We start from the raw sequence: 25,190 nt of genomic DNA on the forward strand, positions 1-25,190 counted from the left end.
CTCAGGCAGGTGTGAAGGCTGGCACTTTTTTCTCCCATCTGCATTAGGATTTGTCCAAATTCTGAATTTCCGTACCTTAACCATGCCTAAGTGCTTTGGCTCATCTAATTCTGGCAGATTAAGCAATTCCATTGAAGCAGAGGAATCGGTTCCCATCCACAAGGAATTTAAAAGGATAATGAATATGCTTTGAACTGCATGTCACATTTTTTCATGTGCCACATTGTCAATTTTTCTCATTCGATGCCCTACTTTTGCAACTTTGAGGTTGTTGTGTTTTAAAATTTAAAGTTGTTTTTCTCTGTATTTTCAGGAGTTTGAGAAATCCAAATGATAAATAATAAATCTCAATAAAACCTTCTTTTATTGTCTTTTTCTCAGAACATAGGACAGCATCTCAAACGCAGTAGGCCCTCAACAAACGCTTTTCTATAAACTTTGAAAAAAAACAAGTACTAAAAAAAGGGGGCTGGCCTGGTGGCATAGTGAAGTTTGCATGCTCCACTTCAGTGGCCCGGGGTTCACAGGTTCGGATCCCTGGCATGGACCTACACACTGTTCATCAAGCCATGCTGTGGCGGCATCCCACATACAAAATAGAGGAAGATTGGCATAGATGTTAGCTCAGGGCGAATCTTCCTCAGCAAATAAATAAAAACAAGACTTGGTGCTGAATACAGCCCATGAGATAGGCCCTGGTTATACGATCAATGCTCACCTAGCTCTGTATGATCCAGGAAAATGAGAAACACAAGCCATGACAGCAGTCCATCCCTGAAGCAGTTTACCTGCCTGCCAATTTGACCCAAAAGTCACTATGGGAACAAAAATAATTTTCACTTCCTTGGTGTGGTATGCTGAATAGTGGCCTCCCAAAGATGTCCACATTCTAATCCCTGGAAACTGTGAATATGTTACTTTACAGGGCAAAAAGGATTTTGCAGAAGTGCTTTAATTAAGGATTTTGTGATGGGGAGAGTACACTGGATTACCCAGGGGGGCCCAATGCAATCACAGGGGTCTTTATAAGAGGGAAGCAAGAGGGTCAGAGAGAGATTTAAAGATGCCGCTGGCTCTGAAGATGGAGAAAAGGGGTCACCGACCAAGGAATGTAGACAACCCCTAGAAGCTAGAAAAGTCGAGGAAACAGATTCTCCCGCAGAACCTCCAGAAGGAATGCAGCCCTGTGGACACTTTTTAGACTTGTGAACTCCAGATAATAAATTTGCTTTCTTTTAACGTGGTGATTTGTTACAGCAGCCACGGGAAACGAATATACTTGATCATGCAAGGGACGGTGCGGCATTTCCACTCCCCCTAAGGTTGACACAGGCAATACTTGGTTTACGTGGGAGCTGAGTTCAAAAGGGACACCTCAGTGTCATACCGTCTTCCTTTCACTCTAATGATTTCTCAGTCATCCTTTCCCTCGAAACACACAGATGGCCTGCAGACATGCAACCGCGTCTTTTCAGTTTACACCTCCCACTCGAGTCCCTATCCATTCAAGATTTCTTCAGCCAACGTTTATTCTTTTCCTGTTCCTCACACCTAAAGACAAAGTGATACCAGATTAGCCTGATTTTTGTCTATTTTTAAGACATCAAACTGAGTGCTAATGGATCTGAGGACCTCCCTTGATTCTCTGAAAATCAGGTTGGCTTTCTTGTTGATTACGTTTTTTTCTGCAACTGAAATAGAAACCTGAGTGGTTAATGCCCCTTAATTCATTTAAAAGAAATGTCTTTGCAATCGATAAATTGAGAGCATCTGGAGGATGTGGCAGAGAAGAGAGTGAAATGATTCTATTAGCAAAGGAGGGATGTAACATTTTGCCTGCTGGCCCTCAGTTGTGAGGTTTTCAGAAGGTCCAGAAAGCACATATTTTATCACTGAGGTGGCCATTGCTGTTTTCCCCATGGGACTGAGGAGTCTGAGTCCCAGTAGCTGAGAGTGGTACAGAGGGACCTTCTGGTGACATACCATCTCATGGGGTGACTCCTCCACAGATGCCAGCTCTTGGAGAACCACATGGGTGGGCAGGAAGCTGCGCCTGTGAGATGGTGCAACCCTGACTCCTTAGCATATACTTCAAGTCTCTGAGACACGAGACTTGGGGCTCTCTTTAGGAAGCACAGGAGAAGGAAATGGGGTGGCTGATGACTGACCCCCGAGCTTCATCAACTCTCACTCTGATCAAGGACTTTGGACAGAAGGAAATATTCAGTTAGATGATGATGGAGAAAAGTGTGGAGCCCTGAATGTTGCAAGCTACATAAACGGGAAGCCAACTTTTAGCTTTTGATTTTCTGCAGTGAAGAACTTCAAGGGCTAGTACCTTTATGGCTAAAACTGCAGGCTTATGTACAATGTCGGAGACATGGTAAAACACCCACATCTTTGGGGAGACCTGGGGCCATCTCAGCACTGTCTGTCCAGAGAAGTTCACACTCTCTTTCCCAGTGGCTGAGCCATATGGCTGCAAATCCTACAAGTGAAGGCACAAGAGGTGGCCGTACCTGCTGGCAGACACATTTCTTCCATCTTGCATATTTTGTTGATCTTTGCAGATCACCAGCAGTAAGTCGTGCTGTAACCCTTTTGGCTGAACTTCAAATCCTAATGCTCCAATTAGCAAGACAAATACAGAAAGGCAGGTCCATATTCTACCTTTCCTATAACTTCCTAGTATAAGTATATTTTCTACCTTCTCATCCCCACACATACTGAATAAAGCTATAGATCTGCCATCAGGAATTATTGTGTAGAATGGAACTTCAAGGCATAGCTGTAACTAGCAATTTTGGTGCCAGGGCGAGCATAAAACATGCCCTCACGTTAGCTTTGTAATTCATGTCTTGGCTCACATATAGGTGTTACTGATAATACTTACCATCTGGTAGCTTCCTAGTTTAACCAGTTATTCTTGCTAACTAGGTGTTAAGCTTAGTGATACTATGTGTATGTGCTGCTGAATTCATTGCACAATCATTTAAATAATTGGCACACTGTAAATTTCAGATCCCTGGGGCAAAAGTATAGTAGACGAATTACAGCTCTGATTATGAAGACGGAAGAGGGAGAAAGAAGTAGTCAGTGAAGGTAGAAATTTGAAGCACATAGAACTCATTAATTCAATAAATATTTATTGAGCGATTCTTGTAGGGTACAATGGAGGTGATGAGGATATGATAGTGAATAATTTAGATGTTCATGCAGTTAGCTTCTAGTGCAGGGAAAGAAACCACAAAAATTGGCATCTGTAACACAACATAATAAGTCTGTGATATAAATAAGTACAGAGTGATATATGGGGCTCAAAAGAGAGGTATGGGGGCTGGCCTGGTGGCATAGTGGTTAAGTTTGCACGCTTTGCTTTGGCGGCCTGGGGTTCATGGTTTCGGATCCTGGGTGCAGACCTACACACCGCTCATCAAGTCATGCAGTGGTGGCATCCCATATACAAAATAGAGGAAGATGGGCACAGATGTTAGCTCAGGGCCAATCTTCCTCACCAAAAAAAAAAAGGGGGGGGGGAGGTACCTATCCCAATGTTGGTTACAAAAGGCTCTCAAAGGAATTGTGGCTAAGCCAAAATCTGAAAGATAAGAATTAGCCAAAAGAGCTGGGAAATTGGAGGAAAAAGATTCTGTGATGGTTAATTTTATGTGTCAACTTGGCTAGGCCACAGTATCCAGATATCCGGTCAAACATTATTCTAGATGTTTCTGTGAATGTACTTTTTAGATGAAATTAATATTTAAATCAGTAGACTTTGAGTAGGGCAGATTAGCCTACATAAAATGTGCATGGGCCTCATCCAAATCGTTGAAGGCCTTAATGGAAAAAAGACTGACCTCCCTCGAGGAAGAGGGAATTCAGCCAGAAGACTGCCTTTGAACTCAAATTGTAACTCTCCCCTGGGTCTCCAGTCTGCCAGTCTACCCTGCAGATTTTGGACTTGCCTGTCTCCATAATTGCATGAGCCAATTCCTTAAAATAAATATCTCCCTATATATATACATACACATCCTACGGGTTCTTTTTCTCTGGATAACCCTGACTAATACAGATTCTAAGTAGAGGGAATCCATATGTGCCAGGGCCTTTGAGGCACAAACAATGGTCAGTATGCCTGGTGTCCAGACTGAGAGATCAAGACCTACGCTGATTCCCAACTACAAGATAAATAAGGTCTGGGGATCTAATGCACAGTATGGTGATTATCAATACTGTATTATGTACTTGAAAGTCTTTAAGAGAGTAGATCTTAAATGTTATCACCACACACACACACAAAATGGTAGTTACGTGAAGGGATGGAGATGTTGACTAAACTTACCATGGTGATCATTTTGCAATATATACATGTATCTACTCATCACACTGTACACCTTAAACTTATATATGTTATATGTCAATAATAGCTCAATAAAGCTGGGGGAACAAAAGACCCATGCTGAGCTGGAAAGTAGGCGGGTCTTGGAGCATGCCAGCAATGCTCAAGAACAATGGGGAGTTGTGACAGTCGACTGTGTGTTGTGTGTCTAGCACCTCTCCACCCTTTTCTGGGCATAGCATCACCCCTTCTGGGAACTAGGCCTCACTTCCACACTCCAACCAAAGGCCTTCCACAGAAAAATGCCTCTATCTTCCCCCACGCCCTGAACACTATTGATTGTTTCTGGATTAGGTGTATGACCCAAGACAGGCCAACTGGACTTGTGATCTGGAATTTTTTAACTAAACTTGAACTAAAGAGAGGGAGAGTCACTCGTTATCTACACCATAGGTTGGAAAACCCAGAACTTGTGAGCAGCTGTGTTTTCTGTATGTGAAAAATGCCAGTGTGTAAAGAGAGAGAATAAAGTTGATAACAAAGAAAGATCAACAAGTGATCAGGGGAGGGAGAGAGAGAGAGAGAACCCTTGCACATTTGAATCCCTCATTCTCTTTGTTCTTGAAGTCCAGCTGCATCCCAGCTCAACCTACATTTTATTTATTTTTTTTATTTTTATTTTTTATTTTTTTTGTTTTAAATTTTTTGCTTATTGCAGTAACACTGGTTTATAACATTGTATAAATTTCAGGTGTACATCATTATACTTCTATTTCTGCATAGATTACATCATGTTCACCACCCAAATACTAAATACAACCCATCACCGCACACATGTGCCGAATTATCCCATTCGCCCTCCTCCCTCCCCCCTTCCCCTCTGGTAACCGTCAATCCAATCTCTGTCTCTATGTGTTTGTTTATTGTTGTTATTATCTACTACTTAATGAAGGAAATCATACGGTATTTGACCTTCTCCCTCTGACTTATTTCACTTTGCATAATACCCTCAATGTCCATCCATGTTGTCACAAATGGCTGGATTTCATCGTTTCTTATGGCTGAGTAGTATTGCATTGTGTATATATACCACATCTTCTTTATCCATTCATCCCTTGATGGGCACTTAGGTTGCCTCCAAGTCTTGGCTATTGTGAATAACACTGCAATGAACACAGGGGTGCGTGTATCTTTACGCATTGGTGTTTTCAAGATCTTTGGATAAATACCCAGCAGTGGAATACCTGGATCATATGGTAGTTCTATCCTTAATGTTTTGAGGAATCTCCATACTGTTTTCCATAGTGGCTGCACCAGTTTGCACTCCCACCAGCAGTGTATGAGAGTTCCTTCTCTCCACATCATCTCCAACACATGTTGTTTCCTGTCTTGTTAATTATAGCCATTCTGACGGCCGTGAGGTGATATCTCATTGTAGTTTTGATTTGCTTTTCCCTGATAGTTAATAATTTTGAACATCTTTTCATATGTCTGTTGGCCATCTGTATATCTTCTTTGGAGAAATGTCTGTTCAGGTCTTTTGCCCATTTTTTAATTGGGTTGGTAGTTTTTTTGTTGTTGAGATGCATTAGTTCTTTATATATTTTGGAGATTGAGCCCTTATCAGATGTATGGTTTGCAAATATCTTCTCCCAATTGTTAGGTTGTCTTTTCATTTTGTTGATGGTTTCCTTTGCTGTGCAGAAGCTTTTTAGTTTGATGTAGTCCCATTTGTTTCTTTTTTCTATTGTTTCTCTTGCCCGGTCATACGTGGTGTTTGAAAATATGTTGCTAAGACCAATGTCGAAGAGCGTACCGCCTATGTTTTCTTCTAGAAGTTTCATAGTTTCAGGTCTTACATTCAAGTCTTTAAACCATTTGGAGTTAATTTTTGTGTATGGTGTAAGGTAAGGGTCTACTTTCATTTTTTCACATGTGGCTATCCAGTTTTCCCAACACCATTTGTTGAAGAGACTTTCTTTTCTCCATTGTGTGTTCTTGGCTCCTTTGTCAAAGATTAGCTGTCCATAGATGTGTGGGTTTATTTCTGGGCTTTCGATTCTATTCCATTGACCTGTGTGTCTGTTTTTGTGCCAGTACCATGCTGTTTTGGTTACTATAGCTTTGTAGTATATTTTGAAATCAGGGAGTGTGATACCTCCAGCTTTGTTCTTTTTTCTCAGGATTCCTTTACCTATTTGGGGTCTTTTGTTGTTCCATATAAATTTTAGGATTCTTTGTTCTATTTCTGTGAAAAATGTTGTTGGAACTTTGATAGGGATTGCATTGAACCTATAGATTGCTTTAGGAAGTAAGGACATCTTAACTATGTTAATTCTTCCAATCCAAGAGCACGGAATATCTTTCCATTTCTTTGTGTCTTCTTCAATTTCTTTCAGCAATGTTTTATAGTTTTCCGTGTACAGCTCTTTCACCTCTTTGGTTAAGTTTATTCCTAGGTATTTTATTCTTTTTGTTGCAATTGTAAATGGGATGGTATTCTTAATTTCTCTTTCTGCTACTTCGTTGTTAGTGTATAGAAATGCAACTGATTTTTTATGTTGATTTTGTATCCTGCAATTTTACCATATTCGTTTATTACTTCTAAAAGTTTTCTGGTGGATTCTTTACGGTTTTCTATATATAAAATCATGTCATCTGCAAATAGTGACAGTTTCACTTCTTCCTTTCCAATTTGGATCCCTTTTATTTCTTTCTTTTGCCTGCTTGCTCTGGCTAGGACTTCCAGTACTATGTTAAAGAGGAGTGGTGACAGTGGGCATCCTTGTCTGGTTCCTGTTCTTAGAGGGATAGCTTTCAGTTTTTCACCACTGAGGATGATGTTAGCTGTGGGTTTCTCATATGTGGTCTTTATTATGTTGAGGTACTTTCCTTCTATCCCCATTTTATTCAGAGTTTTTATCATCAATGGATGCTGTATCTTGTCAAATGCTTTCTCTGCATCTATTGAGATGATCATGTGATTTTTGTCCTTCATTTTATTAATGTGATGTATCACATTGATTGATTTGCGAGTGTTAAACCATCCCTGCATACCTGGAATAAATCCCACTTGATCATGGTGTATAATCTTTTTAACGTATTGTTGTATGCGATTTGCTAGTATTTTGTTGAGGACGTTCGCATCTATGTTCATCAGTGATATTGGCCTGTAATTTTCTTTTTTGTGTTGTCCCTGTCTGGTTTTGGTATCAGGGTAATGTTGGCTTCATAGAATGAGTTAGGGAGCTTCACCCCCTCCTCAATTTTCTGGAAGAGTTTGAGAAGGATAGGTATTAAGTCTTCTTTGAATGTTTGGTAGAATTCACCAGGGAAGCCGTCTGGTCCTGGACTTTTATTTTTGGGGAGGTTTTTGATTACTGTTTCAATCTCCTTACGATGATGGGTCTATTCAAATTCTCTACTTCTTTTTGATCCAGTTTTGGAAGGTTGTATGATTCTAAGAATTTATCCATTTCTTCCAGATTGTCGAATCGGTTGGCATATAGCTTTTCATAGTGTTCTCTTATAATCTTTTGTATTTCTGAGGTGTCTGTTGTAATTTCTCCTCTTTCATTTCTGATTTTACTTATTTGTGCCTTCCCTCTTTTTTTCTTGGTGAGTGTAGCTAAAAGTTTGTCAATTTTGTTGATCTTTTCAAAGAACCAGCTCTTGGTCTTATTAATTTTTTCTATTGTTTTTTTGGTCTCTATTTCATTTATTTCTGCTCTGATTTTTATTATTTCCCTTCTTCTACTGATTTTGGGCTTTGTTTGTTCTTCTTTTTCCAGTACCTTTAGGTGCATTGTTAGATTGTTTATTTGAGATTTTTCTTGTTTGTTGAGATAGGCCTGTATTGCTATAAACTTCCCTCTTAGAACCGCTTTTGCTGTATCCCATAAATTCTGGCATGTTGTATTTTCATTTTCATTTGTCTCCAGGTATTTTTTGATATCTTCTTTGATTTCTTCGTTAACCCAGTCGTTGTTCAGTAGCATTTTGTTTAATCTCCAAGTATTTGTGGCTTTTCTGATTTTCTTCCTATAGCTGATTTCTAGTTTCATACCGTTGTGGTCAGAAAAGATGCTTGGTATTATTTCAATCTTCTTAAATTTATGGAGACTTGTTTTGTGGCCTAATATGTGATCAATCCTGGAGAATGTTCCATGTGCATTTGAAAAGAACGTGTATTCTTTGGTTTTTGGATAGAATGCTCTGTATATATCTACTAGGTCCATCTGTTCTAGTGTGTCATTTAAGGCCAATGTTTCCTTATTGATCTTCTGTTTGGATGATCTATCCATGGGTGTCAGTGGAGTGTTAAAGTCCCCTACTATTATTGTGTTACTGTCTATTTCTGTTTTTATGTCTATTAATAATTGCTTTATATATTTAGGTGCACCTACATTGGGTGCGTAGATATTTACAAGTGTTATATCCTCTTGTTGGATTGTTCCCTTGATCATTATGTAATGCCCTTCTTTGTCTCTTTTTACAGTTTTTGTTTTAAAGTCTATTTTGTCTGATATGAGTACTGCTACCCCAGCTTTCTTTTCATTGCCATTTGTGTGGAGTATCTTTTTCCAACCCTTCACTTTCAGTTTGTGAGTGTCTTTACGTCTGAAGTATGTCTCTTGTATGCAGCATATATATGGGTCTTGTTTTTTTATCCAATCAGCCACCCTGTGCCTTTTAATTGGAGCATTTAGTCTATTGAGGTTTAAAGTAGCTATTGATAAGTATGTACTTACCGCCATTTTTTTTAATTTCTTTTTCCTCAGTGTTTTAGTAGTCCTTCTCTGTTCCTTTCTTCTTCTATACAGAATTGATGGTCTCTTTAGTTTGACCTCTGTCTGAAAGCTCTACTCTTTAACTCCCTTCCTTTCTCCTTTTATGTTTTTGATATCATATCTAACCTCTTTTTTGTGCATTTGTATCCATTACCCTCTTATCATGGAAATAGATAATTTTTTCTATTTGTGGTCTTCTCTTTTCCCCTTAAATCAGTCCCTTTAACATTTCTTGTAGCACTGGTTTCTTGGTGACAAACTCCTTTAATTTTTGCTTGTCTAGGAAATTTTTGATCTCTCCTTCCATTTTGAATGATAACCTTGCTGGGTAGAGTATTCTTAGCTGTAAGTTTTTTCCTTTTAGCACTTTAAATATATCATGCCACTTTCTTCTAGCCTGTAAGGTTTCTGCTGAGAAGTCAGCTGATAGCCTTATGAGGTTTCCTTTGTATGTAACTTGACTTTCTATTGCAGCTTTTAGGATTCTCTCTTTATCTTTAATTCTGGACATTTTGATTATGATGTGTCTTGGTGTGGGCCTCTCTGGGTTTATCTTGTTTGGGGCTCTCTGTGCTTCCTGTCCCTGGATGTCTGTTTCCTTCCTTGGGTTTGGGAATTTTTCATCTATTATTTATTGAAATAGATTCTCTGCCCCTTTGTCTCGCTCTTCTCCTTCCGGGACACCTATAACATGGATATCAGTGTGCTTGATGTTGTCCCAGAGGTCTCTTAGACTGTCCTCACTCTTTTTAATTCTTTTCTCTTTTACCTGTTCAGCTTGGGTAATTTCTTCTAGTCTTTCGTCCAGCTCACAGATCCGTTCTTCTGTATCCTCTACTCTGCTTTTGAGTCCCTCTAGTGAATTATTCATTTCCAGTATTGTATTCTTCATTTCTGATTGGTTCTTTTTTATATCTTCCATTTCTTTGTTGACATTCTCACTGAGTTCATCTATTCTTCTCCCCAGATCAGTAAGCATCCTTAACACTCTTTGTTTGAACTCTCTGTTGGGTAGGTTGCTCATTTCTGTTTCACTTAGTTCCTTTTCTGGGGTTTTGTCCTGTTCCCTCACTTGGAGTGTATTCCTTTGCCTCCTCATTTTGCCTCTTTCCCTGTGCTTGTGTCTACGTATTAGGTAGCTCAGCTACGTCTCCTGCTCTTGTATAGGTGACCTTATGTAAGTGATGTCTTAGGAGGCCTGCCGTGTGCTTCCCTCAGTTCTCAATGTTCCAGGGGTGACCCCTATGTGGGCTACGTGTGTCCTTCTGTTGTGGCCTGTTTGCTCTCCCTGTAGGCGCCCAGGGAAGGCCGAGTTATGCTCCTGGCCAGCTGTTGTAATGCTCAGCTGCTTGTAGTTGTTGTGGCTCCTTCAGTCTCTTTATCAGGTGTGGGGAGCCCCAGCACAGTTGGCTGCAAGTTCTAATACCACATTTGTGTTGCAGTATTTCTTTTAAGTGAGTAGGCCCCCAGCGTGGCAGGTTGTTAGGCTCAGGGCCTTACAATTGCTATAAGCCTCCAGCCTTTAGGTCTCTTGTCAGCTCTCTGAGGATTGCAGCTGGGTGGGGCTGGCCTCAGGCATGGGAGCACCCAATTGTTTCAAGCTTTGGAAGGTGGTGCAAACCCCCTATGTGGGTCTTTGAGAAGCACAAGTCTTCTGCAGCTGACAAGCCCCGCCACCCACAGGGCCACACACACACAGTCAACACAGTCCTGCCCTGTGTGCACACCCCAACCTCCTGAAGTGGACACAGTCTCTCCACTGCAGGAGCTCCACACACTCCACCACCGCCCCACACTCTCCACCCGCTCCTTGTGCACAGCCTGCCCCACTGAAGTGGGCTCAGTTGCCAGGCTGCAGAGAATCCAGTCACCAATCTATGCAGGCCCACAAGTTGCCTGAGGGCTTGTTCTTGGGTGGGGCCAGTCTCTAGGATGGGCTGCCTGCCCTGGCTGAGCTGGGTTAAATCGGTGCTCTAGTGGGTGGGGCAGACCTGGGCTAGCAGGCCCCAGGGAGAACTCCAATGGCGTCTGTGTCAGCACGCCCACACCAGGCCACAACAATGGCCGCCGCCAATGTCCCAGTCCCTGGAGAGGTCTCACCTCTCACTAAGATGCACTCAGGGCCTATTAGGTGAGTCTCTTTTCACCAAAGCACTGTGCACCTTTCTTTCTGGTGATTATAGGTTGCTTTCTGAAATGGGTGAGTTTGCACGTGGCCCTTTTAAGAGCCGGTTTTAATATCTCTGTGAACCAGCTTTTCTGGGAGTACTCCCCAATGTTTTAGTAGCAGGCAAAGTCAGACATTATGCCACTTGTCTCGATTGTGCTGGGTCCACAGAATGCCCACAACACGGGAGCGCTCCCCGGCTCGGGGCCCCGCTCCTCCAGGGAGGCTGCAGACCTGTGGGCTGCTCCCGGGGGGCCCTGAAGCTGGCAGCTTGTGAAGGTGGCGTTTTTTCTCTCCAGACGGGAGTTTCTGCCTCTTCCACCTCAATTAGGATTGTCCGTTGTTGCAGGAGTTCCTCTTATCCAGCTTTCAGTTCTGTCTCAGGGGTAATTTTTCCACAAGTAGTTGTAAATTGGCTGTGTCCGCGGGAGGAGGTGAGTTCAGAGTCTGCTTACACCACCATCTTGAGTTCTCTCCTCAGCCTACATTTTAGTTACTCACCCCTTCCTTAGATTCTTGTGCCCCAAAATTTTGTATTTGCCTGAGCAGCTACGTTTCTGTTGCTTGAGATCCAGGGTCCAGACTAACACAGAACCTCCCCAAAAGGTCTAAGAAGGGCAGTGGATGAATAGCTTTGCATTTCAGGAAAGTCACAGTGGCTTCAATTTGGAAAATAATTGATCTGGAGGCAGAAGGAGCATTTAGGCTTTTGCAGCCAGCCAGGTGACAGATAATGGTGGCCTATGTTAGGAAAGTGGCAGTGGGCATCTAAGAATAACAAATATTTCTTGCACTTATTTTGTGCAAGAATTCTTCTAGGTACCAGGGAGACAGCAGTGAACACGTTCTTGCTCTTAGAGATCTTACATTATAGTGGAACAAACAATAAATAACCTCATTCCTGTTAAGCCAATACTATGGGAATAAATTAGGCGGGTTAAGGTGATGATGTGTGCTTTATTTTCGATAGGATGTAGAGCAAGGCACTTCCAAGCACAGATCTGGAAGGGGTGGAGGAGTAAGTCACCTACAGTGTGGCAGGTGAGCACTGCAGGCAGCAGGGACCTCAACGTTCTCTTCTGGACATATCAAGTTTGAGATGCTGATTAGACACCTATATGGAGTCTGAAGTTCAAGGAAGGGGGCTGGTGGAGAGAGAGAAATGTGGGATCCATCAAAGGCATCAAAATGCCTTTGAACTGAAAGAGACCACCTAAGGAACGAGTGTAGGACTGAGCCCAGGGCCCTGCAAAATTTAGACGTAGACTAGAAGGAGTGTTCTGCTTTCTGCCCTGGGGAGGTCCCCTAAAGAGAGGCTGGAAGAGATGTTAAAAGAGCCCTTCTGCAGGATCTGCCCCAATGACTGAGGTAGTTTGTAGGGAAAGATGGTTGGAAGTAAAACCAAGGAACAGAGTTTACTGAATTTTAGTACCTACGGAAGTGGCCCTAGGCATTTGGGCATATGGACTGGAAGCTCAAGAGGGAAATCTGGGCTGAAGATAGATTTGGGCATCCAGCATCCAGGTGCAAAAAAATGAGGTCAGGATGAAGAGGGAGAAGAGAGAAGAGACCAGGGCAGAACTTTCAGAAAGACATACATTGAATGGGGGTGGGCAGAAAACGAGAAAGAAATCTGCAAAGGCTCAAAGGAAAGTTCAGGTTATTGCAAAAAAGGAGCAAACATTGGGACTTAGCATATGGAAAGTGGCTATGCTGCAACCCTGAGACTAAGTTGCATAAGGTCTGTGCTAAACAAGACCAAGGCTGTAACTTTAGTGCCACCAATTAGTAATTGTGTAACCCTGAACCAGTTACCTAACTTCTTGAATTTTAATTTCCTTATTTTTCAGACAAGGACAACAGTGTCTGCTTCCCTGGATCTTGCAGAGTGTCTGGTACATGATAAATGCTCACTGCCTAATCCTCGTCTTTCTTCCTCTCTGCCTGAAGTTTTAATCAAGAAGGCAAGCAGGATAAGATAAATAGCAGTACTGAAAATGGGAATGTCCGGAGCGGGGTGAGGCTGCAGTGGTTAGAAGAAGCTATCCCGGGAGGGTGGAACTTGCATGGAGTTTCACGGAGGGTGGGGCTCAGATCTGAGGTTCTCAAACTTTCAGGGCCATCAGATCACCCAGGGCAGCTTGTTAAAATGCAAGTTCTCAGGACCTGCCCCTAGGGAGTCTTTAGGTTGGGCACGAGGCCAGGCGATTCTTCTGCAAGCAGTGCTCAGACCACACATTGAGGAGACACTAATTCAGATAAAGAGAAGAGTGTACAGAGCGTTCTGGGCGTGGGGCATAGGGATATACATGGATTTATGATCTGTTGAAGTAGAGAGTTCAGGTGAAAAATCACAGCATGTACAGGAGAATATCGAGTGCCCAGGAAACGGATTCTGGAATTGTGGGCAAGAACAAGACAGGAGTGAGTGGACACATAGCTTTGGTTTTAAAGACCTCCATTTAATTTCATGGCAAGGAAGGGTCACAGAAGAAGAAAAAGCCATGGAAAAAAGAAAGAAGCAGATAGATCCATGAAAAGAAGAGTGCAAGACAACTCCAGAGAAGGGAGCAGAGGAGTGACCTGGGAAAATAAACTGTCACCAAGGAGCCATGTGATCGTGGGCAAAGACTTAATGTCACTTCCCTTCCTTCCAGCAACCGGAAAAAACAGGATCAGTTCATAATTCCTGAGATTCTTGCAAGCATCAACTTCCTTTGGCTCTCAATTGGGTGTGGGGGGTGGAGGGAAGCAGTCCATGAACTTGAATAAGAAAAAAATTATACCTTTATTCCTTTATTTTCACTCATCTGTAACTGAAATTTAGCTTTTCCTTCCATAATGAATAAAAGCAGCATGTCACAATAGTATTAGAAGTACCTGTGACTTTATCAAAAAAGTAGCAAACATTTTTATATCATATTTTCATTATACAGACAAAAAAAACTTTATTGTGCAGACATCTCCAGATATCATTTACGCTCATCAACACTTTGAAATTACAGTGGTCATTATATCCAACACTAGATCTTATTTAACACATTGATTAAGAAGCACACGTATTATCAAATAATTGGGGGTTTTTTTGTTTTTTTTGTGAGGAAGATCAGCCCTGAGCTAACATCCATGCCAATCCTCCTCTTTTTGCTGAGGAAGACTGGCCCTGAGCTAACATCCGTGCTGATCTTCCTCCACTTTATGTGGGATGCCACCACAGCATGGCCTGACAAGAGGTGCATCGGTGCATGCCTGGGATCCGAACCCGGGCCGCCAGCAGCGGAGCGCGTGCACTTAACCACTACGCCACAGGGCCAGCCCAATAACTGGGTTTTTAATGTTTCAATATTCCTTTGTAATCCTATATATTCTGTTTCAGCATTTGGAAACATTCTGAAAGGGGGTCTGTTCGTATTACGTATTGCTGTGCAATAAATAACCACAAAAATCTGTGGCCTCAAACAATAATCATTTTATTATTATCTCTCATGGTTCTGGGGCCAACTGGGCTCCACTAGGCAATTCTCACGTGGGGTTTCTCATGGAATTCCAGTCAGACAGTGGCTGGGGCTGGAAGCATGCATTTACAAGTCTAGCACCTAGGCTGGGAAGAGCTGAACAGCCAGAGGCTAGAACAGGTGGGGCTCATCCAGCATCTCTATCTTGACATGTGATCTTTCCATGCAGTCTCACTAACATGGCTGTTTCAAGGCAGCCTGACTTCTTACATGGTAGCTCAGGTCCAAGACAGAGAAGGCCAACGGAAGCTGTACTGTCTCTTATTACTTATCTTCAAAAGTCACACGTGTCACTTCCACTGTACTCCACTGGTTGAGGCAGTCACCAAGGCCCATGCAGGCTCATGGGGAAAGTACAGAGTCTCCAGCTCCTGATGTGGAAGAACTAAGCCTCTGGAAAAAGAGGAGATCCGAAATGTGATGGAGGCCATTTTTGTAAAATATAATCTATTACGGGTCTTACAAATTTCGCCAGCCTCTCAAATGGGTCCATTGCATTAAATATATATATATATTAAGAACCCCCTTTTAGAACCTCATCACAAGGGAAGTTCACATTACGTAACTCACTCTAAAACACTAATCACTTCTTCTGGAACCTGCCTGGTGATCATACCCAGCCTGTTCTCTAGTCCATTTGTTCATCTTGTGTTGTGATCTTGTTTCTTTGAAATTATCCTTTCCCAAGACCCCAGCTCCAAAACACAGAGGCACGCACTCTTCTAGATTTCATTTTCCTGGCATAAATCCTCCATCAGAACCAAAGTGAGCCTGTTTGAAACTCACCGGCAAATCCTATCTTCTACCTTTCTGAATTATATTTGCCTAAACAACTGGTCCTCCTCGCTGAAAACGCTGTTAACAGACGTTCTGCCTTTGGCTCTCCAGCCTGTGGGGAACCTCACCTGCAGCCAGGCCCTCAAGGCACCTTTAGCTTCCCAGCAGCGCTGCCCTGAGTGACTCTGCCATCTGGTGGCCAACAGTGGTAACTGCACCCTGCGGTCCATCCTAATGACTCCCTGCACTGCTCTTTCCTGGATCCATCACGCCAGGATACTCTACTCATTATCTCTTTAGGTCCCCGCGTCCTGCAGCAAGTTATGCAGAGGCAACAGCCTTGAATGTATGCCAAGTGGTCTTTGTGGCAAGTAAATGAATCACAACCTATTAACAGTGCCTGTGGAGGTGGTTTGAAGTCTGACAGGGGGAAAGGGTAAAAAATATAGGGAAAAAAAAGGAGAGAAAGTAATTTTGGGGCAGAGTGAATTCAATTGACCCAGTGGATTATGTAGATCTGAAGTTCAAAAAACAAATGAGAATCCTGGATACACTGATGAGGACCACAGCTGGATTCTATCCCAGCTGCACAGCTGACCATCTTTGGGCAAGTTACTTCTCTGATCCTCGCCGTCCTCATCAACAATGTCATGATTAGAATATTTAACCTGAACAGTTGTTGTGAAAAGTAAGTGGAATACCTTATGAAGAACACCTAGTTCAGTGACTAGCAGGCAGGAAGTGCCCATAGGTTGCTTTAACTAATGTTACTACAGAGATGGTTCAAAGTGTCAGAATCCTTTCTGTTAAAACTAAGCCAACTCTTATTACACCCATGTGCTTATGGTAAGTGAGTGATGCTAGAAGTTTAGAGGGCGCTTTGACATGCAGGAGAGCCTGTGGGAGAAGTTGGACTGCAACTTTTTACTTACGGAGAAACCATTTAAAATCTGTTTCTTAAAGCTCTCTCATGGAAAATGATAACGGATCACCGTCCCACCTCATGTCGAGGGGATGAAGTCAAACAGTTTGCCAGTAATTATGCTTAAACCAGAAATACCTCAAAGAAGTTATGGATCCTTTTTATGTTTTTAATCTCAAAAAAAAAACTGTATCTTCCCTTAAACAGAATAAAGTCCCAGATATGGATTCGCATAATATGGTCCGAATGGCCACCTCCAACGAGGAAGAAATCTGATGTAATCAACCTGCCACCAAGCAGCGGGCTGATGTCCTCCAGGTATTGTACCCCACAGAGGGTTCAGTGTCACTCTTTGATACTAACGTGTTAGAAATTCAGCCTTGGCAGTAGCCCACAGCCAGTAGGTCAGCCTTGGTGAGAGGCAGCTCATTCTGTTGGGAAAACACAGAGCCTCCATTTCTACCAGTATAGCCACTCCATTCATAGGCCCATTGCTCAAGCACTGGGTGGCCAGGGAGAGATACTGGCTAATATTCACTGGGTAATCATCCTGTACACCTGGTTATTGAGCATCTCCCCTAGAGCCAATGCCCTTGTGCCCACTCCTATAGATCCACCTACATATCTCCAATCCTGCTAGTTGCACCCCCCGACCACCTAACCAAGCCATTTTCCCCTGCTCAGAAGCCTTTGTATATTCGTATCTCTGGCCACTTCTCCCATACAAAGCGAACAACCAAGTGTACCCATTGCAGCTCTGTCCACTGGGATGATTCCCCCCACTCCGTCCTTGAAGGTCAATATTGAATGACTATAATATGACAACTGTCCATTCTCTTCTTTCCCCAATATACCAATCCAACCCACCCATGAATCAGACACAAGAATTTTCCTCTTCCACCACTGGATCATGTGGAAGCTGCCATGAAACCATGTGCATGAATTGAGGAAGAGGCACTAGTGCCACAAAAGTGACACACCCTCTAGACCTGCTTGGGTCTGATCGTTACGAACCATTTTTCATCATCCAATGGATAGTAGCAGCTCCCTATGATTCAGTGGTTATGACGATGCCCAGCAACTCCATTCTCACGGTCACTTGGTATCTGTGGTCAGGCGCTCAGTCTCTACAAAGTCACAGCAGCCCTCACGGAGCTTCTTTTCCTATGGTGAGTGGTTCTCTGCTACAGAAGGTGTGACCATGTCCAGAACCCTATAAGTCTGTGCTGTGATTCTCCTGTTGGAGCTTGTCAGAGACCAAACAATATCCTTTCCACCACGGATATATATAGCGCCACTGGGTCTGCTGGATCATTTAGCACAAGCTTCAGGGCAGACTGCAATGCAACCCTAACCTGCAGTCAAGTCCTTTCTTACTCTGGTCTCTACTCAAAACTGGCTGTGTCCAAAATCCAAAGGGGCCCAACAAGCACTGAGCCTGTCTCTCAGTGGTTAAGGGTACAAGATGCTATAATATATACAAGGTTTTCTCCTTAAAGAGAATGTCCCAGTTATCTGGAGTCCAGTTATCTGGGACCCCAAATAAACTGCACCAATATGGCAGCCCCCTGAATCTTCATTTTATCTTTTATCCTTTGGACCACATGTCTAACTAGAGCACCCACAGTATTTGCTACTTTCTGTTCACCAGGTCCAATTAACATTATATCAGTGATATAATGGACCAGCATGTTATGCTGCAAAATATCGAGATGACCAAGGCTGGTGGAGATGATTTTGTGTCAGAGATCAGGAGAATTAATATAACATTGGTCCAAATCAGTGAATGTACATTGCTGTCTTTTCCACATTGTGAGCTCTTCTGATCTCCTTTACTGACAGATTTGGGGAAAAAAAAAATGCATTCCCCAGAACAACAGCCATATACCAAGTGGCAGATCTGTAACAATAAAGATACCACATATAGTACAGCAGCTATAATCGGGGCCACCTTTGTTTAAGTCTATATAACCCACCTTTATGGCAACAATCTACCTGTTTTTGCAAGGGTCATGCTGTTGAACTGAATAGTAATATAATGGGGAGGCTTTAAGATCTTGAGCTCAGACCCTATATCTATATGGACAGGGCTCATATAGAAACTTTCCCAGTGTATACTCCTATTTGGGGAAGACTTGAAGGAATATGCATTGTATATACTTGCTGGAGGGTTGCAGAAGCCTACCTCTAGAGACCCATCCTCCCATCTCAAGTGATGGGCTTTGGGTCTGAGAACCACTCAGATATGAAAATTCAAAAAGAGATAATTTATAGCGGAAACTGACATCAGTCTTTTTCTCACCAATTCTTCATTTTTTTCTGGTTATACAAGTCAAGCATCGCCCCAGTTGGTGACCCATTTGTCTCACCCCTAAGAACACCATAGTCTATTAAGCATCCCTATAGATCCCTGCAGCTCTGACAGATATTCCACCCTTACGTTAACTACGATAATTATGTCTATCTTGCATTTGATGCTCACATGCTGCCACTGGCCTCTGTTACTCTGAAATCTTACTGTTCCCATTGACAACAGGAAGATTAATTTTGCAACAGCACCTACTATTGTTAATCCCAGCCTACAAGGACAGCCACCACTGAGCTTTCAATGATTCTGGTGCCCCTCACTAGTAATGTTCCTTATCACTTTTACAAAAGCAGGACCTTCTGGGCCCTCTGAGAATCTCGGCAGCAGGTGGCTTCTCTGGTCTTATGTAATAAGTCCATTTTAGCATGCCCACCTCTCTGATCATGCTGACCCCTTCCTCCATATGCTTCCACATCAGTTCTGCCACCTTCATCTTATTTGCTAAAGGTCATCAGCACATTCAAGCTTCAAGGAGTTGTCCCAGCAGCATAGTGGGACCACCTACATGTTTCTTTGCTGGGACAGTTCATCCTGAGTCATGGGAGAGTTCCCCAGTGTCATTTCACTCTCCCCTACCCAGCTTTATATCCTGCTCCTCCAGCTCCCTCACCCACGCCGATTCCCTCAAAATCCACTCCTGCGCGTGCTCCCCCAGTTCTGCACAGTACACACTAGCCATGCCCTGCAATTATTTTGGTGAATACCTATTTCTACCATAGCAGGTATTAAACCTCCCCTCTTGCTGAGACCTGACCCTAGTTATTGGTCTGGAGACAAGGAACTGGAAAGTGGGGATGGCAGTGTCAGATCTTGAGAAAAAAAGTCATCTTGCAACAAGAGACCTCAACTGAGGTCTCTGCACGGTCTTCAGGAAAGGGGAGGCTGCCCTCTCTTCTCTAGCAAAGAGGACTGTTGCTTTTGCCATCTAGGTGGATTCAGAGACATTTAGGAGGGGTTCAAGGTTCTCAGACACATCCGCACAAATTTCTTCATCCTGGAGCTCTGACTTGAGCATAGAAGACCGGTAGAGGCTGTGCATTCAAGTGTTCTTTGCAGCCCTGCCACCTTATTCTTAAATCTTGGGCCTGATTTTTAGCATAGGCTGTCCTATAGCTTCAAGAGACAAGACTTTCTTCAGATGCTGCCAAGCAAGCCTTCTGGCTTTTACAGTTTCCCTTGAATTAATAGTTGGCTGAGCCGCATCTGTTCTTTTCCTTCAAAGTTTCCAAGACAGACATCCAACCAACTCCATCATCTTTATAATTACCATTTCCCCAAACCACTCAAGTGCTGAGCTTTCAATGCTTCCCCTTTCACTTATACCTCATCCCAAACCACCACAGCAAGAGCCTTAGCAATTGCGATGCTACAGCTAACCCCACCCCACTTACCACCCACCATCTCATCAGTAACTAAGACATTTTTAGAAGCCCATTCTAACAGTGCTTTCTAGGGCTAGTTCTGGTACAGAACTTGAGATTAGGACTTGAGTGCAGGTTGTTTATTTGTGAGGTAATTCCAGGAACCAGGAGTGAGAGAGAAGGGAAAGTGAATCAGGGAAGAAAGAAAAGCCAAGACATATAAGTGTGCATTGTCTAAGTCGCTCCTATCTTGATTCCTCTGGTACCTCCTGGAAAGTAGAATTGTCCGCCTGAAGAATGGAAAGCTGGAGTATTTATTTACTGGCTCCCATCCACCATTGGTTGAAGACTGCTCCTGGGGCCATTCCTCCCCTCCCTCCCAGGCTGCACTTCGTAGGGTCACCCTTGAATATTAATTAAAGTAATAATCTACATGAATAGTATAACCTCATGAATTCTGAGCCCTGTGGACATAAATCCTTTCTTTAACCCAAAAGACCCTCATAATCATAGGCTTATAGATAATGTTCATGAAATTTTGGGGTTTCAGACTCATGGCAACACTACCTGTTGACTACAAAGATTCAATAAAATAGACCATGTTAAAGCTCCCTTTCAGTTCTTTTCAGAAGACTAAGAAGCCCTCAAAAATAGGCAGTAGAAACTTTAAGTGAATTTTTAGCAAGATTAAATTAAATATAGATAACAATTTAATTAAAGATTTCAATAGGTCTATCTTAACCTTATTGCCTTAAATGTTAATTATCTTAGCACTGAACTTTAGACTTCAGAAGGTTGTTCCTGTACAAATTTCTTGGTTATTAAATGCTACACTAAAAATCCAACATGGGCACACAATAGTCATTACAAATAGTTTCTCCAATATCAAACACACACACACATAATTACATTTAATAATATATTTGGAAGGATCTGACCGTTAGAAAACAATCATAAGAATATTTAAGAGTGACCTCAGCATCATGGGAGACTTGATCCCTTTGTCTCTCCTCTCTAAGTTACAACCAGTAGGATATCCATAGACAAACAAAGGATCTTCTGCACAGCACACTGGAATGCCTGAGAGCTCCATACATCTACACATCTGACGGTGGGTGGACTGCACCTCGTGGAGGCGGTGGAATCAGGAGCAGCAGTGGCTCTCAAAACTGGAGGTTCCACGAACTGCTGCAGCACCCAAGACCAGAGGCTCCAGGAACTACAGCACTCATGACCCAGCCCCTCCCCCTCACCCAGTAGCAGCAGCACCTGCAACCTGAGGCTCCAGGAACTGAGGCAACACCTGCAACCGAAGTGCCAGGAAGCACAGCGGCACCCGCGACCCAGGCATCCCTCCCTTGTGGCAGTGTTGGTAATGCCCACAACCCCAGCCCACCTGGCAGCAGCAGGGATGCCTGCAAACCCAGCTCTCTGAGCAATGGTGGTGCCAACATCCCCAGAAAACCCAGGAAAAGCAGCAGAAGTAGTGCATACAGCAGCGGCCCCCCAGCTGCAGCAGCGCCCAAGGCCACGGAAAGCCAGTAGCAGCAACAGTGGAACCTGCAACCCTAGTCCCCACAAGCTATAGCAGCACCTGCAACCCTGGGCCCCTATAGGCAGTAGTGGTGCCTGCAGACCCAACAACCCCAGATGTAGCAGAGACACCCACAACCCTCACTCCTGCCCCACCCTCACCCTTCCCCCACTGCAGTGAGGGAACCAATGAGCGAGGTGACCCCAGAAGCAGCAGAGGTACTCACCAGCCCAGGACCCCAGTGGCAACACTTGTGACTGCAACAACACCAGAAGCAGTAAGTCACCAGCAACTTCAGAGGCACAAGCAGCACAACAAGAACACTGACAACACCTCTGGCAGTGACAGTGGAGGGTAGAAAAGTGCTTGCTCTCAAATACAACCAGAACCAGCTCAGAATCAAAGTAAACAAAGCCCTACCTAAATAAGAAAGGACATCCATAGACAAACAAATAAGCCAGCAGAAGGACAACTCATCAAGCACCATGAAAAATTATCGTAACATGGTATCACAAAAGAAAATGACAATTCTTCAGAAACCAAACTTGAAGTCATGGAAGACTGCAATCTAACTGATAGAGTTCAAAATAGCAGTCATGAAGAAACTCAACGAGCTACAAGAAAACTCAGAAAGACATTTCAGTGAGCTCAGAAATAAAATTAATGAACAGAACGAGTAACTCGCCAAAGAGATTAAAACTCTAAAAAAGAACCAAACAGAAACTCTGGAGCTAAACAACATAATAAATGTGATGAAGAATAGAGTTTAAAGCATTGGAAATAGAGCAGAACATACACAAGAGAGAATTATCAGGCTCAAAGATAGAAATCTAGAAATGATTCAGGTGGAAGAGGAGTGAGAACTAAGACTTAAAAAAAAATGAGGAAATTCTATGAGAAATATCTGACTCGATGAGGAAAAACAACATAAGGATAATTGGTATCCCAGGAGAAGAGAGAGAGAAGGGAGCAGAGAGCTTACTTGAAGAAATAATAGCTGAGAACGTCTCAAACCTGGGGAAGAAACTGGATATACAAGTACACGAAGCTAATAGAACACCTAATTATCTCAATACAAAAAGACTTGGTCCAAGACATATTATATTAAAACTATCAAGAGTCAATGACAAAGAAAGAATATTTAAGGTGGCCAGAGAGAAGAAAATAATAACCTACAAAGGAATCCCCATTAGGCTTTCAGCATATTTCTCGGCAGAAACTCTACAGGCTAGGAGAGAGTGGAATGATATATTCAAAATATTGAAAGATAGAAAATGTCAGCCAAGAATACTCTATTCAGCAAAGTTATCTTTCAAATATGAAGGAGAAATAAAGGCTTTCTCAGACAAACAAAAGGTGAAGGAGTTCATCTCCACTAGGCCTGCCTTACAAGAAATCTTCAAAATAGCTCTCCTACCTGAAACAAAAAGGCAAACGTATGCAAAGCTTTAACCAAGGTGATGAAGAGACAGAATCAGAAAATCTATATCAAATAGATTAGTAAACACTTATAATATAAAGGCTAAAGAGAAAGAAAGCATTAAAAATAACCATAACCACTTCAACTTGGTAACAAACTCACAATACAAAAAGGGATAATTTGTGACAATAAAAATATAGAAGGGGAAGAAGAAAAGGACAGAACACTTGTAGGCAAATGAAAATAAGGTGCAACCGGTGGAAAAAGGACTGTCTCATCTATTAGATCTTTATACAAACCTCATGGTAAGCACAAAACAAAAATTCAGAGCAGACACATGAAACATAAAAAGAGGAAACTGAGAAACACATCACAGAACCACCAAACTAAAATGGCAGACAAAAACACAAGGAAAAAGGAACAATGGAAATATAGAACAACCAGAAAACAAAAGATAAAATGGCAGTATTTAAGCCCTCATATATCAATAATCACCGCTCATGTAAATGAATTGAATTTACAAACCAAAAGACAAGAGTAGCTGGATGGATTATAAACAAGACCCAACAATATGCTGCCTCCAGGATACCCATCTCAGCTCTAAAGACAAACATAGGCTAAAAGTGAAGGGATGAAAGATAACACTCCAAGCAAATGGCAACCAAAAGAAAGTGGCTGTAGCCATATTTATATCAGACAAAATAGAGTTCCCACCAAAAAACGCTAACAACAGACAAAGATGGACATTATATAATGATAAAGGGGACAATACATCAAGAAGGTACACATTTATTAATATATATGCACCTACATAGAAGCTCCAAAGTATATAAAGCAACTATTAACAGACCTAAAGGGAGAAATTGACAGCAACACAATAATAGTAAGGGACTTTAATACCCCACTTACATCAATGGATAGATCATCCAAACAGAAAGTCAACAAGGAAACATCCGCCTTATATGAAACACTATACTAGATGGACTTAACAGATATATATAGAACACTTCATCCAAAAGCAGCAGAATACACATTATTCTCAAGTGCACATGGAACATTCTCAAACATAGACCATACGTGGGGAGACAAAACAAGTCTCAATAAATTTTAGAAGACTGAAATCATATCAAGCATCTCTTGATATTACCACAATGATTGACCACAATGGTATGGAACTAGAAATCAACTATAAGAAGAAAGCTGGAAAAGTTACGAATATGTGGAGACTAAAAACATACTACTGAACTACTATTGGATCAATGAAGAAATGAAAGGAGAAATCAAAAAACACCTGGAAACAAATGAAAATGAAAATGCAACATACCAAAATCTATGGGATGCAAAAAGTGATACTAAGAGGGAACTATATAGCAATACAGGCCTATCTCAACAAACAAGAAAAATCTCAAATAAATAATCTAACACTAGACCTAAAGGACCTAGAAAAAGAACAAACAAAGCCCAAAGTTAGTAGAAGGAAGGAAAAAATAAAAATCAGAGTGGAAATAAATGAAATAGAGACTAAAAAGACAACAGAAAAGATTGATGAAACGAAAAGCTGATTCTGTGAAAAGATAAACAAAACTGACAAACCTTTAGGTAGACTCACTAAGAAAAAAAAGGAGAAGGCTCAAATAAATAAAATTAGAAATGAAAGAGGAGAAATTAAAATGGATACCACAGAAATACAAAGGATTATAAGAAAATACTATGAAAAGCTATATGCCAACAAATCAAATAAATTAGAAGAAATGGATAGGGCCGGCCCCGTGGCTTAGCGGTTAAGTGCTCGCACTTTGGTGCTGGCGGCCCCGGTTCAGATCCCGGGCACGCACCAACACACTGCTTCTCCAGCCATGCCGAGGTCAAGGCCCCACATACAGCAACTAGAAGGATGTGCAACTATGACATACAACTATCCACTGGGGCTTTGGGGGGAAAATAAATAAATAAATAAAATCTTTTAAAAAAAAGAAGAAATGGATAAATTCTTAGAG

General features: G+C 42.2%; 1 protein-coding gene across 1 annotated transcript in view; it reads right to left on the reverse strand.

Moving 5' to 3' along the window:
• The window catches only part of GDA (guanine deaminase), a 208,705-nt gene that overhangs the window by 178,266 nt on the left and 5,249 nt on the right, over positions 1-25,190 (reverse strand). The window lies entirely within an intron of this gene.

This window comes from Ceratotherium simum, chromosome 20, assembly GCF_057802395.1.
Source record: "Ceratotherium simum simum isolate JZ-2026a chromosome 20, ASM5780239v1, whole genome shotgun sequence".
NCBI classification, from domain to species: Eukaryota; Metazoa; Chordata; class Mammalia; order Perissodactyla; family Rhinocerotidae; genus Ceratotherium; species Ceratotherium simum.